Source organism: Dipodomys spectabilis, unplaced genomic scaffold, assembly GCF_019054845.1.
Source record: "Dipodomys spectabilis isolate Male_0828 unplaced genomic scaffold, ASM1905484v1 ptg000045l, whole genome shotgun sequence".
Taxonomy (NCBI): Eukaryota; Metazoa; Chordata; class Mammalia; order Rodentia; family Heteromyidae; genus Dipodomys; species Dipodomys spectabilis.
The window spans coordinates 8,417,299-8,431,950 of NW_024870722.1; positions in this window are offsets into that span (position 1 = coordinate 8,417,299).

Below are 14,652 nucleotides of genomic sequence, written 5' to 3' on the forward strand. Positions count from 1 at the left end.
TGGTCAGGAACATGCGCATGTAACCAAACTGTGAGTTCTTAGTAGACAGCCGTAGACGACTCAGTATAAAAATCCTTTTAGCTGCTTTTCAAAGCTGCTTTTTGTCTAGTAGGTACCTGTTCATGAGCTACCTATGTACTTGTATCCTTTATCAAAGCTGAGTTTATACCCATTCAGACTCTACCTCAAATGGGCTGCTCTCAGCTTTTTGATAACAGGAAATTGTTGGTTTTGATTTTTTTTTCAGATTTATTATAAACAACACCTTATTTTTAACTTTCAAAAGGATCCCAATTTTAAGGAGTTACAGCACAAAGGACCCTTTTTCAGAACTATTTGGAGATCCATCAGTGGCCTCATGTCTCATGTCCATTTTCCCTACATCAAGGAATATTCTACAGTATCACAATACAACCACCAAAGTCAGGAATCGCTATACTTGAATCTATGGAGGTGATTTGAGTTTCTCCCATTGTCTGAAAAGTATCTGGTCCAGATGTTGCATTTAGCTCTTATAGATCTTCACTCTACATCTGCTGCTATATCTTTTTCCAAGAGCCTGGTAAAAGCCAGTGCTAATGTCTGAACTCAGGGCCTGGTGTTGTCCCTGAGCTTTTTTTTTTTTGGTACAGGCTAGTGTTCTACCACTTGAGCCACAGTTCTACTTTTGGATTTTTGGGTAGTTCATGGAGCCTCAGAGTCTCACAGATTTCCCTACATGGGCTAGTTTGGTACTTTGATCCTCAGAATTCAGACTCCTAAGTAGCTGGATTACAGGTGTGAACCACTGGTGCCCAGCTTTGGGCCTGGTACATTTTTGAAGTATACAGGAAACTTATTTGAGAGTACTCACCAGTTTGCTATGCATCTCCTGTGCTTATAAAGGTAGCACAGAAAGGGTTAGAAGGTGTTGTTTCCCCTTTACAACTTATAAGGGGATGCATGATTTCCAGTCGGCCCCTTACTGGTGGTGTTCAGTTTCAGAGATGTTTGCCAGCCTTTTCCATTGCACACAGTTCTTCTTTTTCTCTTGCTAAAGTGTAGCTTCTGGAGTAATTTAATTTCATTAAATTACTATGTAAGGATTCATACTTTCCTATTTTGCTTGGTAGGCTAAAGCTGTTTATATAATTATTTATCATAATGCTCAAATTGTGCTGGATATTTCTACCTAGACGACACTTATAATGGCTTCTGTGCTTTTTACATGACCTCAACATTCTTTGAGCATTTTCTTAGTCTCTATCATATATAGATAACAACTTCACACCTAGAGAAAGTTTTTAAAGCTCTCAAAATGTTGCCTCCTCTGTTTTTCTAGGAAAAGGTGGTTGTTGTAATCCAACCAGAGCAAGGTGATGCTTTGCCTTGCCCTACTGTAGACTTGGCCATTTCTCCATGGAAGAATCTGGAAGGAGCTCTAAGATAATTTCATTCAGTAATCATGTGATGCTTAGTAACTATTTAATCTCTAAGGATACCTTGACTATTATTGTTTTTATTTTAAAGAAAGTTTTCAGAACCACTGCTGTATAGAAACTCCATTTTATTTACAGAACACTCACAATTACCTTAAATGATAGAGCTAATACCATATAGCATTTTCTAAATGGCCGATGGCTATTAATGTAGTTTCTTCAACCTGTTCAGTGGGTTTGTTGTGTCCCTTCTGTGAGTTTCCAGTAGAGGAACTATAACTCAACAATTCATTTATGTGAAGAAGTTAGAACAAGATGAACCAATGACTCCATTCTTCAATCTAATACTAAGAGCAATGCAATTAATGTGATTATTGCTGCCTCCCTCCCCTGTAGGCAGAACAGTTGGGACATGAGGTATAACAAGTGTAAATGCATTTCTAGGGACAAGGGGACAACGTAAGCTACAGCTGAGCCTTTGCAGAAAAAGTCTAAGTCCTGGAGTGACAACACAGAGGTTTCCTCCTAGGGAGTTGGGGTATAGGGCTCAGCCTGTAGGAAAGGCACATGTGCCTTTAAGGGAGGAGTAGACTTAAGAGATAGGAAGACTTAAGAGATCTCTTTCCCTGAGATGAGCAGAGGAAGGTGCCATAGGAAGCAATGCCTTCAGGAGCCTGATTTGCTTGGAGGTAGGAGGAGCCTCTGAAATAGGTAAACAGTCTATTTTGAGAAGCTGAATGGAGTTTTGTCTCATCTGCCACATGAAGTTCTTTGGGGTGCATTTCAGATAGTTTGAGGTTGAGTGCAGATAACCAAAAACCCAAGGAGTGGTCTAAAGAAGTAGGTGTAGATTCTGCTCAGAAGTGTGAAGGTGAGTGCTCACTGACAGTCATTTGGTAGCTCAAAAATGAAGGCTAATGTCTCAGAGTCTTTTCTTAGTCTTTCCCTCATGATTGCAAGATGGCACTGTAGCTCCAGGCATCATACCTGCAGAGAAAGGAAAAGTAGCACTGGCAGACAGAAAGCTTATCCAGAGTCCTACCCCATATCATCTTCAGTAGTTATTCAGCCACTGCACCTAAATCTGAGCTTTCATGCCATTACTCCTAGCTGCTCAGGAAGCTGGGAGATTTAGCTCCTCCAGTGTCTATAATAAAGGCCAAAGAGAGAAAAGTGATTAGCAATCTATGTCAGGTTTACCAACCTATTTGTCTGTCACATAAAGATGGGTAGATTATTTTCCACCTATCATTTAGAAGACATGGGAAGTTTTGTTTGGATAGAAGAAAAACCTCTTTTTATTTATTTATTTTTTGTCAGTGGTGGGGCTTGAACTCAGGACCTGAACGTTTTCCCTGGGCTTTTTTGCTCAAGGCAAAAAAAGTTTGGGGCCACAGTACCACTTCCAGTCTTCTGGTAGTTAACTGGTGATGAGTCTCACAGACTTTCCTGCCTGGGCTGGCGCAGATCTCAGCCTCCTGAGCAGCAAGGATTACAGGTGTGAACTATCAGCACCTGGCTTGCAAACCTCTTTTGTTTTCTTTGCCCATATGGGGGTTTGAACCTAGCACTTCACACTGACTCATCTTGCTTGCTCACTGCTGGTGATCCCTACTACTTAGGCCATACCTCCAGCCCAGCCTTTTGCTGGTTAATTTGAGATGAAATCTCATAGGCTTCTCAGCCTGGGCTGAATTTGAACTACCATCCTCTGAATCTCAGCATCCTAAGTATCTAGATTACAGGTATGAATCACCAGTGCTGGCAGGAATTTTTTTTTACTCCTTGTTAGGATATTCTATAACTGAAGAACTGTTCAAGTAGAGAAACATTCATTATTTAGTGTCTTAGAAAGTTAGGTATTTGGTTGTATACAGCTTTGAGATAGATAATGTTAGGTCAATCATCCATTATTTCAGCCATAATTTCAAAGCTATGATCCTCTTCCTCTCCAAGCACTGTGAAGTACAAAAAAAATTAAAAAATAAATTACAAGATGGCCATTTCCTATCCTTTAGCCCTTCTTCCTCTACTTCACTGGAAAACCTCCCAAGCTGCTTTATTCTAAGGGTTATGCTATACCTCTCCTTCAAGATCACTTTCAAGTGATCTTGATGATAGAGTTCTGAGTAAAAATACCAAAAAAATCAAGATTATTTAGTTTACCATAATGTATTTGAATAAAGTTAAATTTTACCTAAGATCCCATTAGATAGATTTAAAAGACTTAACATACATATGCTCTGAATATTTTATAATGCAATCCCAAGACTTCTCTTGACATATATTATATGAGACTGTGTATTATGCTTAAATTTTGAAAGTAAACACATTTGTAAAAACACACACACACACACACACACACCAAAAAATAAAAGACACACTTGGCAGATGTGTTGAAAGCCTGTGGTTTATTTCTGCTTCACGTTGCACTGTAGGCTTGGCTATACCAGACTCTGTAATGGCAACAGCTAACCTTTTCCAGACAATCCTTCAGGCCCTGAGGGAGGGAAGACAATGCCTCATTGTGAACTTTCACAACATTTGCAAATGTGATGCAATTTTGGTGTACCCGTGCCCTGAACTTCAGAAAACCCACCCAAGATTCTTGCCAGTCTGTACTTGTTAGACAGAAAACGTGAGATTAAGGAAGGCAAAGCCCCCTTTTCTCCATTGTAGTTAGAGAGGATCCCAAAGCCACTTTCTTTCCCTTTAGTCTTCTAAGTGACCAGAATAACAACTGGAACTGGTTTGATATTAACCAAACAAATGTTTTCTTTCACACATATTTATTTTATTGCATGGCTAGCACCATGTAGGGAATCCAATTAGCATCTGTTGCCTCTGCAGCATTTTGATAGTTAGCAGCTTTGGTTTCACCATGCACTAGCTCTGGGTGAAGTTGTTTCTAAGTCATTTTATCCATCAAAAATATTTTTTTTATTGAGCATCTGCTGATGAGCTGATAATCTACGTGTTGGAAGTACATGCTATAGCTAAGCCTTACATGACAGATAGTTTCTATTCCTTACATTTTTTTTAAGTTAAGAAGAACTAAGGCCCAGAGAGAATAAACAGTTTGACTCCTCAAAGACACCCAGTTAGCTAGTTGTGGTAGCTGGGTTGGAAGCAACTCTCTTCCACTCCATACAGCAGGTTTAGCCTAGCATCTTTTAGCCTTCCTCCTGTCCAGTGACTCATGATTGCTGATACATGAAACCTTTTCTTGAGCCCTCAGTTCATGAAGACTTAAGGTTCCTCTGATATGAGTAAAAATTGTCTGGGTCTAAGATCGTAAAGGAGGCTCTTGGCTTGGTTGATATTGGTATTAAAATTTATTCTGCTTTTTTCTGTCCTCAGTCTGCTCATTTTCAATGACTGATTTCAAAAGATATTAGTTCTAAGCATATCTCCTTCATGCTTCTATTAATCATCCTGGCAGGCTAGCCTTACGTGGGAAATAAGATGGCTCTTAGAATGAATATCTTCAGTGAGGGCAAAAAAGAACTCAACCCTGAGTTTCTAGCCTGAGTTTCTGCTTAGTGTTAGATAACTTCTAGTTGTGTAGCTTTTGGATGTGTCTAAGTCTACTGTTATGAGAAACAAGTGAAGTAGCATATAGGAGAGTCTTTTTATGTATGTGTGTTCGGTTTGGTTTTGGCAGTACAGAAAGGTAGGTGCTCTGTCATTTGTACTATGCCTTCAACACTCCGTGCTGTTTTCTTTTTTTTTTTTTCATTTTTGTATAAGGTCTTGCTTTTTGCCTATATTGGTATGGAACCTTAATTCTCCTGATTGTCATCTCCCAAGTAGCTAGGATTAAAAGTATAAGCTATAGAAGAGTCATTTGAAAATAGAATGCAATATATAATGAGTAGCCATGATCTTTCTTTACAAAGAAGAAGGGACTAAAAATTATTGGCACTTCAGCTCAACTTGAAAACTTCTAATTTAAAACTGTTCATTGAATTTAGAATGCTATAAGGACTCCAAAGAGGGAGCATTTTCTGTCATATCCTGTTTTTGTTAGTAAGTATTTGGGGCATGAAATTCTGAAAAGAGTTTATTCTTCTTGGGTACAAACTCAACCAGCGTTTAAGGGCGGATCTCCCTAGCCTCTCTGGTCTTCTAAAATTCAAGGGTGAGGATTTTCAAGGGCAGGGCCTAGTGGGACACTCATCATAGCGTCAGCAAGTGAAGGTCAATCTGCACGAGGAGTTGGAAGGAGGCAGACACCTCCCTTTTGTGAGTGAACCTAGAATCTTTTCCACATAGCCACAAGCACAAATTACAGGAACAGATTTCCAAGTATTTTAGACCCCAACCAGGTGGACACAGAGAAAATAAACCCAAATGACTTTGGTTGGCTTGATATCCTCTGTAGATGAAGTGGTAAGAGCTGGGGCAAAATACATCGTTCCCAAGCCCATTCTTCCACAAACCTAATTTTTCCTCTTAGCATCAGCATACTCCATGCTTCCATCTTGCTTATCAGCCTTCATAGTCTATGTTGCTATGTCTCGCTTTTGTTAGCTCCACCTGAATCTCTCCTTAATCAGAATCACATGTGGTTGTTTTCAAAGGTTTTCAGAGTGGTTTACAACAATGGAGCTGTGTTGCAGAGTGGGAGGGGGGAGACAAAAGTTCTGCTAGGAGTAGAGTCAGAGGAACTGGGCTTCATCCCCAACTCTCTGCCTCTTGAAGGCTGCAACATCTCAGCGAGGTCATTTCATTTGCCTCCCTGAGCCTCAGTTTTCACCTACATAAAGTGGGACTCTTTCTGCCCTGTTTCATATACATCAATGAGATGTGTATAGAAATGCTTGAAAACCAGACCAAATATGTTAGCACATGCCTGTAATGCCAGCAAGTGGAAGGAGGAGTTAGAAGACGGTGGTTCGAGGCCAGCCTGGGAAATTTGGCAAGACCTATCTCAAAACAAGCTAGGCTTGATCTTATACTCTGGAGGGAGAGGTCAGGCGATTGTGATCTATGATCATCCAGGGAAAAACATGTTTTTCTATCTGGAAAACTACAACAAAAAACAAATGGGGGCATGGTCCCAGTGGTACAGTACTTACATAGAAAGTAGAAGTTCAATCCCTAATACCTCCAAAAAAAATTTAAGAATAAAGAAAAAAGTGCTTGAAAATACCACAGACATGAAGTGACCCTCACCCCTAATTATCCTATGACAATCATTCAGTATATGATGACTGGGCTGGAATGGAGTTCAGTAGAGCAGCAATTGTCGAGCATGCACAAGGGCCCGGGTTCAATCCCCAGCATTGCTACAACAACAATGACAAAAACAAAACTAACCAAAAAAAACCCTAAATGACTCTAGGCTAGGCCACAGTGAATGTGTCTCAAAACCCAGAAGATTCAACAATAAATAGACCCTGTTCCCTGGCCTGAGGAATCTCACTTGGGGGTGAGGATACAGATGCATGCACGGACACATAAAATATACTTTGCGAAATCTCATAAGTGAGCCTAAGAGAGATGCCTTGCCCAAATGGAAAGGTTCTTTTAGAGAGAGGCCTAACCCAAAAGCTACATCTGCAAGGGTGATGGGAGAAATCATTGGGGAAATAAGGGAGTAAAAGTCATTCCAGGCAGAAAAGCAGCATGTAAAAAGGAAGAAAAATGAGAGATTATGAATATAAGAAGTATTTCCCTGTATCTAGAGGGACGAGGAGGAATGGCTGGAGAATAAGGCAGCATGCAGGTGCTGGAGGTCATGCTCCATGCTCATGAAGATCATGGTATACAATGCTCATGGAATGCTGGGTATAATACTACTACCTTATATGTATTCTTTTCTCTCAAAAACCCCATCAAGTCACACTGTTTCCAAAGGATGGAATGGAAGTTCAGGGAAGTCATACCACTTGGACAAGGTTGTTAATACAACTGGAAAAATTGGACAAGAATTGGTTTTGCCTTAAGGCTATTGAGAAGGAATGAAAGATGAAAAGCAGGTTTTGAGGAGATCAGATTTATTTGTCTTTATGCTAGTACCTACATATCTATTTCCAGTCTTTCAGATTATTTCTTGAGCATTTATCTGCTCTGATAACTGACAAAGTATATGCCCGTCTTTCATGTGGAAATTTACATCATCAGTTTAAATACTTAATGATGATCTCTTGAATTTGACAATAAAGCAATCCAGTAATTGAAATCCTTTGAGATGGGGTAGATTATAAATGGAAATTTACATGTAATCGTTGATTCTTCTGAATGATCACTTTCCTTGGGTAATAATCCTTTTCCTCCTTTCCCTAATAACATTTTGTCAGAAATAAATAGAAGAGTTGGTAGACTTGAAAAGTACAAAAAAACCCTTGCAAATAGAATAAACACTTAAAACACTCAAACTCATTTCATTTCCAGGAATTTATCCTAAGCAAACAAGCAGGTATAGTGATTTAGGCATTCAGAAGTATGCTATTCATTCATCCATGAAGAGGCATCTGGGCGAATTCCATACCTTGGCTATGGCAAATAGTGTTGCAATAAACATGGAAGTGTTGGTGACTTGGTATATATACACAATGGAATTTTACTCATCCATTAGAAAGAATGATATTGTCCCATTTACAAAGAAGTGGAAAGACCTGGAAAACATTGTGTAAAGTGAAGACAGGTCCAGGGAACACCTAGAGAGACAAAGGATGTGTGTTTTCCCTTATATGTGGAAGTTAGGTTTAGCTTATAAACCTGGAAGTAAAATACTTTGGGTGATATGCAATGTTTATGCAAATGTACTAACTGAAATACAGTAGATTCAAGGGAGATCTCAAATAGCCTAATTTCTTAGAAAGCCAAAATCAAAGTTCAGCAACCTAAAATACCAGGAAATATATACTCGAAAGGGATAGGATGGGGTCAAGGGGAAACAGGTAGAAAAATGAAGAGAAGGGGAGAATGCAGTCAAGAAACCAATATATATCCTACAAAATCAGGAAGGGTGAAGGAAGGGGTGAGTAGGGGAGGGGTAGGAGGGAATGGTGAAAAGGGTGGCATTAATCATGATATATTGTATTCATAAACTTTGTTAGATGGCAGCTCCTTTGTGCATCTATTTAAACATAGTAATAAAAAGGTAGTAAGAATAATAATAATAGGTAAAAACAGACATGAATTTCCCTGATACTTGAGTAGTGTATAACCCACCGGCCAGGGTTGGTGGGTTGCTCAATCACTCTTCTAAGTTTTCTGGTTTTCCACTTCCATCCCTCGGGTTAGTGGAGAATCCGTGGGTCTAAGCAGTATCAGAATTTAGAGTCATTTTTCACTTAATGAAATTAAGTAGGCTTTCATTCATCTTGGATGCCAATAGCTCTGCTGAGGGCATCCTAGGGCAGTCATCAGCTTCATGGGTACAAGATTATCTCTGGCACCTCAGGATCTCCCAGCAAGGCCTGCCACCTCCAGATTCACCCCCAGGCTTCATGAGGAATCTTCTATTCCATTCTCCCAGTGAGTCTGGCTCTTTGTCCTCTGTACTTCACAAGTTCAAAGCATCCATCTTTGTCCTACCTATGACTCCCACGTGAGTGGCTTCTAGTTCATGCACCTCCCTAAGCCCACAGTTTTGAAAACAAGAACTTCTTTGTTGTTGTTGTGTTTTTTGTTTTGTTTTTGCCTCTGGACTGTGGTAAGCCCAGATTGCCCAAAGCTAAATCCCCATGTGGGCTTTGGGGAAAAGGAAAGAAAGATGTGGTGTTTTATAATGAACCTGCAGCCTAGAAAACAGGCCCAGGTTATTAAGAATGTTCTTTTTATTCGTTCTTTTCTTTCCTTCTTTTTCTTGTGTTAGTAGTAGGACTTGAACACAGTTTCTAGGTGCTGTTTCTTAGTTTTTTTCACTTAAGGCTGGTGTTAAACTACCACTTGAGCCACAGTTCTATTTCTGGCTTTTTTTTCCCTTTCTTTCTTTGTCTTTTTGGTGCTTAATTAGAGAGAAGAATCTCATGGGCTTTCCTGCCCAGGCTGACTTCAAACTGAGATCCTCAGATCTCAGCCTTCGATTAGCTAGGATAGTTAAGTGTGAGCCACTGGTGCCCAGCTATTCCTCACGTTTTAGAAAACAGTTTCAGGGACTGGGTAAGATACCATTTTCAAAAAAGTATACTACATAAAGTATGGTATGCAAATTAAGCCCAGTGTCAATACTTATTTGCACATTTATATACATGGGGTAAAGAAGGCAGTGGGTGCCATCTTAGAAGAGTGGATTGTGTTGAAATCTATTTTTCTTTTTATGCTTTTGCACATTCTCCTAATTTCTTCATATGTGTGCATTATCTTGCAAATGATACTCTGTAACCCGGAGGATGCACATGGGGGTGCGGTGGGGGACATGCATATCTCCTTGGCTCTTTTGGAGGAGGAGGAGTGGCCTTGACCAGTCTCAACACATTTACTAGTTGGGGAAAAGAAGTGAAGTTAAAAAGGGAACAAAACAACCACGTGGAAAGAAATAGAAAAGGAATAGTATTGAGAGGTTCCTGAGGATGAACAAATTTGGTCCCATAAGAAAGAGCAAACTCTGAGGCTCTGCTAGATGGTTTTAATTGTTAGAGGACAGTCTTGAGTTCTAGGATACGATCCCTTCTGTTGTTAAGAGGGTAAGGAGAGAATGTTGAAGGAGTGATGCTGATTAAGAAATATTGTATTGGTAAACTGCTTTGTTAAATGGCAACTCCTTTGAACAACTGCTTAATGATAAAAAACAACTGCTTAAATGATAAAAAAAAAAACAACTGCTTAATAAAAAGAATACTAATACATAGTGATTATCTGCCAGGTACTATGCTAAATTCATACATGTGTTTGTGTGTATAATATACATTTAATATCATTTAATCATCACGGTAACACTTGGAAGAAGTGATGCTAAAATAATTTTGTAACTTCCCTGGAGTAATGCTGCTAGTGCAATTGCAAAACTGAGATTATAGTCCAAGTTTGTCTTGCTTCAGAGCCTAAACTCTTAGCCAATCTGTTAGAGCCAAAGACTACTTTATAAATACAGGCAAACAACAAGAATTCTAAGCAAGGGCAGTTCCCATGTTAATGTCTGCATCCCTGAGGAGCCAAGGGACAAGGAGTGGGGTCTTGTGCTGCTCCTGAGTGGAAGTGCTCTGGATCTGGACTAGCAACTTGAAGCTGCATTCTGTGAAATTCTGTAGACTTTGGAAGTATAGAATATGTCCGTAGTCTTAGGCATTATACCAACACAAGTCTTAGATGCAGGGCTCATTTAAAGGGGGAATGAATAAGTCCCATGCAAAAGACTGGATCCAAGAGATGAAGTAGTGAAGAGATCTTGAGAGGGCAATCCTCAACTCGTTTATGTTTTAATTAAGACTAAAAGAAAGCAATCCATTAAAGGGTTCTTAAGTTTCTTTAATCCCTCATCTTTGCTTCCTATAACCATTTCCGTGAAATTGCATGCAGTAGAATGACTTGATAAATGACCAGATTTTCTTCCCTTGTATGTGAAACAGTACAGGAATCAGGTGAAGGTAGACAAAAGACATCTAAATTAGAAAAAGTGGAGAAAAGAAATAGGTAGAAGAAAAGAGGCCACTAGTTAGTTGTCACGAGCCTGCTACTGGGAAATCATATATATTTTGAATCTTTTCTACTCCTAAGAATGATGATGGCAAGAAGCAAGAAATCTTTGGTCCCTGGCTTGGTGAATGAAGAGTGGGCTGGGATATTGGGGACTGAGGCTGGGGAAGGGCATACCATCTTCTCACATACTGCTTTCCTTTTACCTAAATGAGAGATTTATGGCCTCCAAGTTAAAATACAGGCTCCTGAGGTTTGTGTCCATTCACTCATCATGTAAAAGAGATATTGCATGGCCAACAATACTTTTTTTTTTCGAAATTCTATCTTCACTCTGTACACATTTTACTGAAAGGAAAGCACAGTAAACAAATGTTGAATCCAGTTAAACACATCAGCAGGCATATCCTTAGGGATAAACTGTATTGATGTCTGCAACTTACTTTGAAATGCATCCAAAAAATATGACAGATCGATGGGTGAGTAGTGGGGTGCATAATTGCATAGATTGTGATAAAAACAAGTTGTCTGTTTATAGAATCTGGATGGTTAGTATAAAATCTATTCACATTTTTCTTTTATATGCGTTGAAAATTTTCATAATAAGATGTTGAAAAATTCTTACTATAGGGAAGAGTTTCTTTGAAAAAGAAACAATGTGCAAGCAAAATATTATCACTCTTTTTTATTGTGTCATGGGGAGGAACAGCTCACTTAATGAGTGTTTACTTTTATCATTACTTGCTTTTTGTCTGTATCTTTGGCAGATTAAGATAACACAAATATTGGTATTTGGGGAAGGCATATTTCATTCTTTCCCACTTAAAACTTATGGGGAAAATATACTATGGCATAGTTATAAAAAAATTCATTAATTAGAAAATTCCAACTATGACTATCAACTATGAATTTTCTACTTGGTGAAATGTGAAATGCATTTATTCATCATAGAATTTGCAAGGTTCAGTCGAAATCAACAGATTGTGAAAATTTTTAGTTTAGTTTTTTTGCTCCAAGCTAGACTTCATTAATGAGAGTAAGTCTAATCTTCACTAATACAACATGCACTAGTGAGATTAAAGAGAACATGTGAGAAATATATATTCTATTGTAAAGTACAAAGCATTTCTGCTGATTCTGTGAGTGCTTCTAGTGTGTAAATTTCACATCACTCCTTATATCTGCAGCTGATGCCATGGAGTGACTGAAGGTAGGTGTAAGGAAGTAGGAGTAATTTTGTTTTAACCTGTTTTTCATGGTCAACAAACAATCCAGCAACTACATTGTAGGGTTAAGCCATCGTTGTCTATGATTACATCAAAATTAACCTCTGATATATTTTCACTGTGATTTTCCTGCAATTGTGAAGTTATTCTTGTGTTATGTTGCTATATTTACCCAGAGCTTTATAAGTAAGATGTAAGTTATGAATAGTGGAAAAGTTGTTAACAGTCAAAAATTATCTAATGAGCTTATTTTAAAATATTATGCTCACTTACCCTTGATCATTTTTGGTAAGCGTTAGAGTTTAAAATGTTTAAGCTATTTAGAAGACCTACGTTTTTGTATCAAAAGAAGTGAATTTCAGTATTTTCAAGCATTAACACATGATCATATATTCTTACTATATTTTATTTTTTTTAAAAAAAAGAACAATATACTGGCACTTGTGCTCTAAAGAAACACAGCAAACTCTCCTTTTTCAAGAATATTAACCATTAAAAATATAAGCTTCTAATGTGCCAGGGTTTTATCCAATGAACAATATTAGATTTTGATGAGTCTCTAACCCTGAAAAAATGTCAGACATACAATTTCCAATCATTCTCATATAACTTTTGAATACCTATATTACTTATATATCAGATACATAAGCCAATCTACTTATTATCCTGCTCTAACTATAACTATTGAAGAGATTTAAGATTCCAGACATTAAACATCCTTTTGGTAAATATTAAGACTGTGTTTAATTGTAAAAGGAAGGAAAGGAGGAAGGAAGGAAGAGAGAGAAGGAAAGAGAGAGAGAAAGAGAGAAGGAAGGAAGGAAGGAAGGAAGGAAGGAAAGAGAAGGAAGGAAGGAAGGAAACACTGGCACAGAGACAGTGAGGTTTGACAGCCTTTTGTCATGAAGCAGTCCAGCCTCTTTCTGGAAAGATAAAAATAATAGGTTCAGTATTAGATGTGGGAGCTAAAGAAAACAATATGGCAATAATAATTGATAGCTAGTGAATTGCTTACTATTTTTTTTAAACAATTCACTAAATAAAACTGTTTTCCCCTTACTTTGGAAACCTTTAAAACCTTGAATGTATTTAAAGAAAATTTTGGAAAATAAGATTTAAATCCCATTTTAAAATATCACATTTTCATTTGCACTTAGAATAACAGAAATCTTTAAAAAGTCGTGAGTTACCCAAAGAGTAATGAGAATAACAAGAAGGAGGAAATGACAAGATAAAAGCATGTTCCCACAGCAATAGACAATGAAGAATATATATATAAATGATCAGAAGCACAACTTACTCAAGGACACAGCATGCAGGAAGAAGTAAAGCCATGATCATAGGTTAAAGAACATATCAAAGCAAAGAGATGCAAACAAAACCCTCAGAATATCAGATGGGCATGCTTCAAACCTACCTTCCTCCCAAAGGAATATATGGGTCTAAGCCCAACCTGAGATCACCATGCCTAAAGAAATCACTCTGACTAGCAGGAATCCACGAGCAGGAATCCTCATGCTATGGAAAGCAAAAATTCCAAAAGTCATTGTGCCCTGTTAGTGATAATAATCTTCTCTCCAGGGAGGGTTTATGATCCATGCCACCCTGTCAGAGTGGCACAGATACTCCAATATGCATCGTGCAGCCTGTCAGAGAGAAAGTTCTCTTTAGTACAGACTTCTGCACAGTGAGCAGATACAAACTCAAGCCAAGTGGCGTCAGACCTCCACTCAATCAATCTTACTGCAAGCCTATGCGCTTGCAGTAAGAGCTGTGCCAGTTATTACTGGCTCTGCACCTGAGCTTTTCCGAGAGGCTTTAAAAAAAAACACACACAACACTCCCCCAAAAGAATTTCTAACCTGGAAGTTGACAGGGGTTTCAAAGAAGAAATCAAATGCATACATATCATCTTTGCTGCATTTTTAAATTACTCTCCCAGCACAGAGGCTTTCCTCCCTCTGGTAGACACATGGTTATCTATATTAAAATAGTGTGTATAAATTAACAAATCAATGCTGTCTTGTAGCAAAGAATAACCCCAAACTGACAGGCTCACCATTTTCCCAAATAGGAATTGGGAACAGAAGCATTTAATAAACAAAAAAATTTAAAGCAAAAAACACAACTATGCAAACTACATGAAAGAGACATTGTAACTCAGGAGAATGTTCTTTGCTAGGTTTTCTTGAGTGCAGATCATGCACAGAGCACCCCACTTTCATTGCAGTGCAAAATAGATCCATGGGTGCTCGGGATGGCGAGAGACAATAGGTATTAAAGCCACAGTCAGTCTTAGCAAATGAGGTAAATTGGAGATCATTTGATGGCATTCTATTGTTGCTATTGTAATCACAGTAATTTTCCCTGGTAATGGTGCTGCGTGATGAAGGGCGGTCCCCACAGGAGAATCGTGAAAG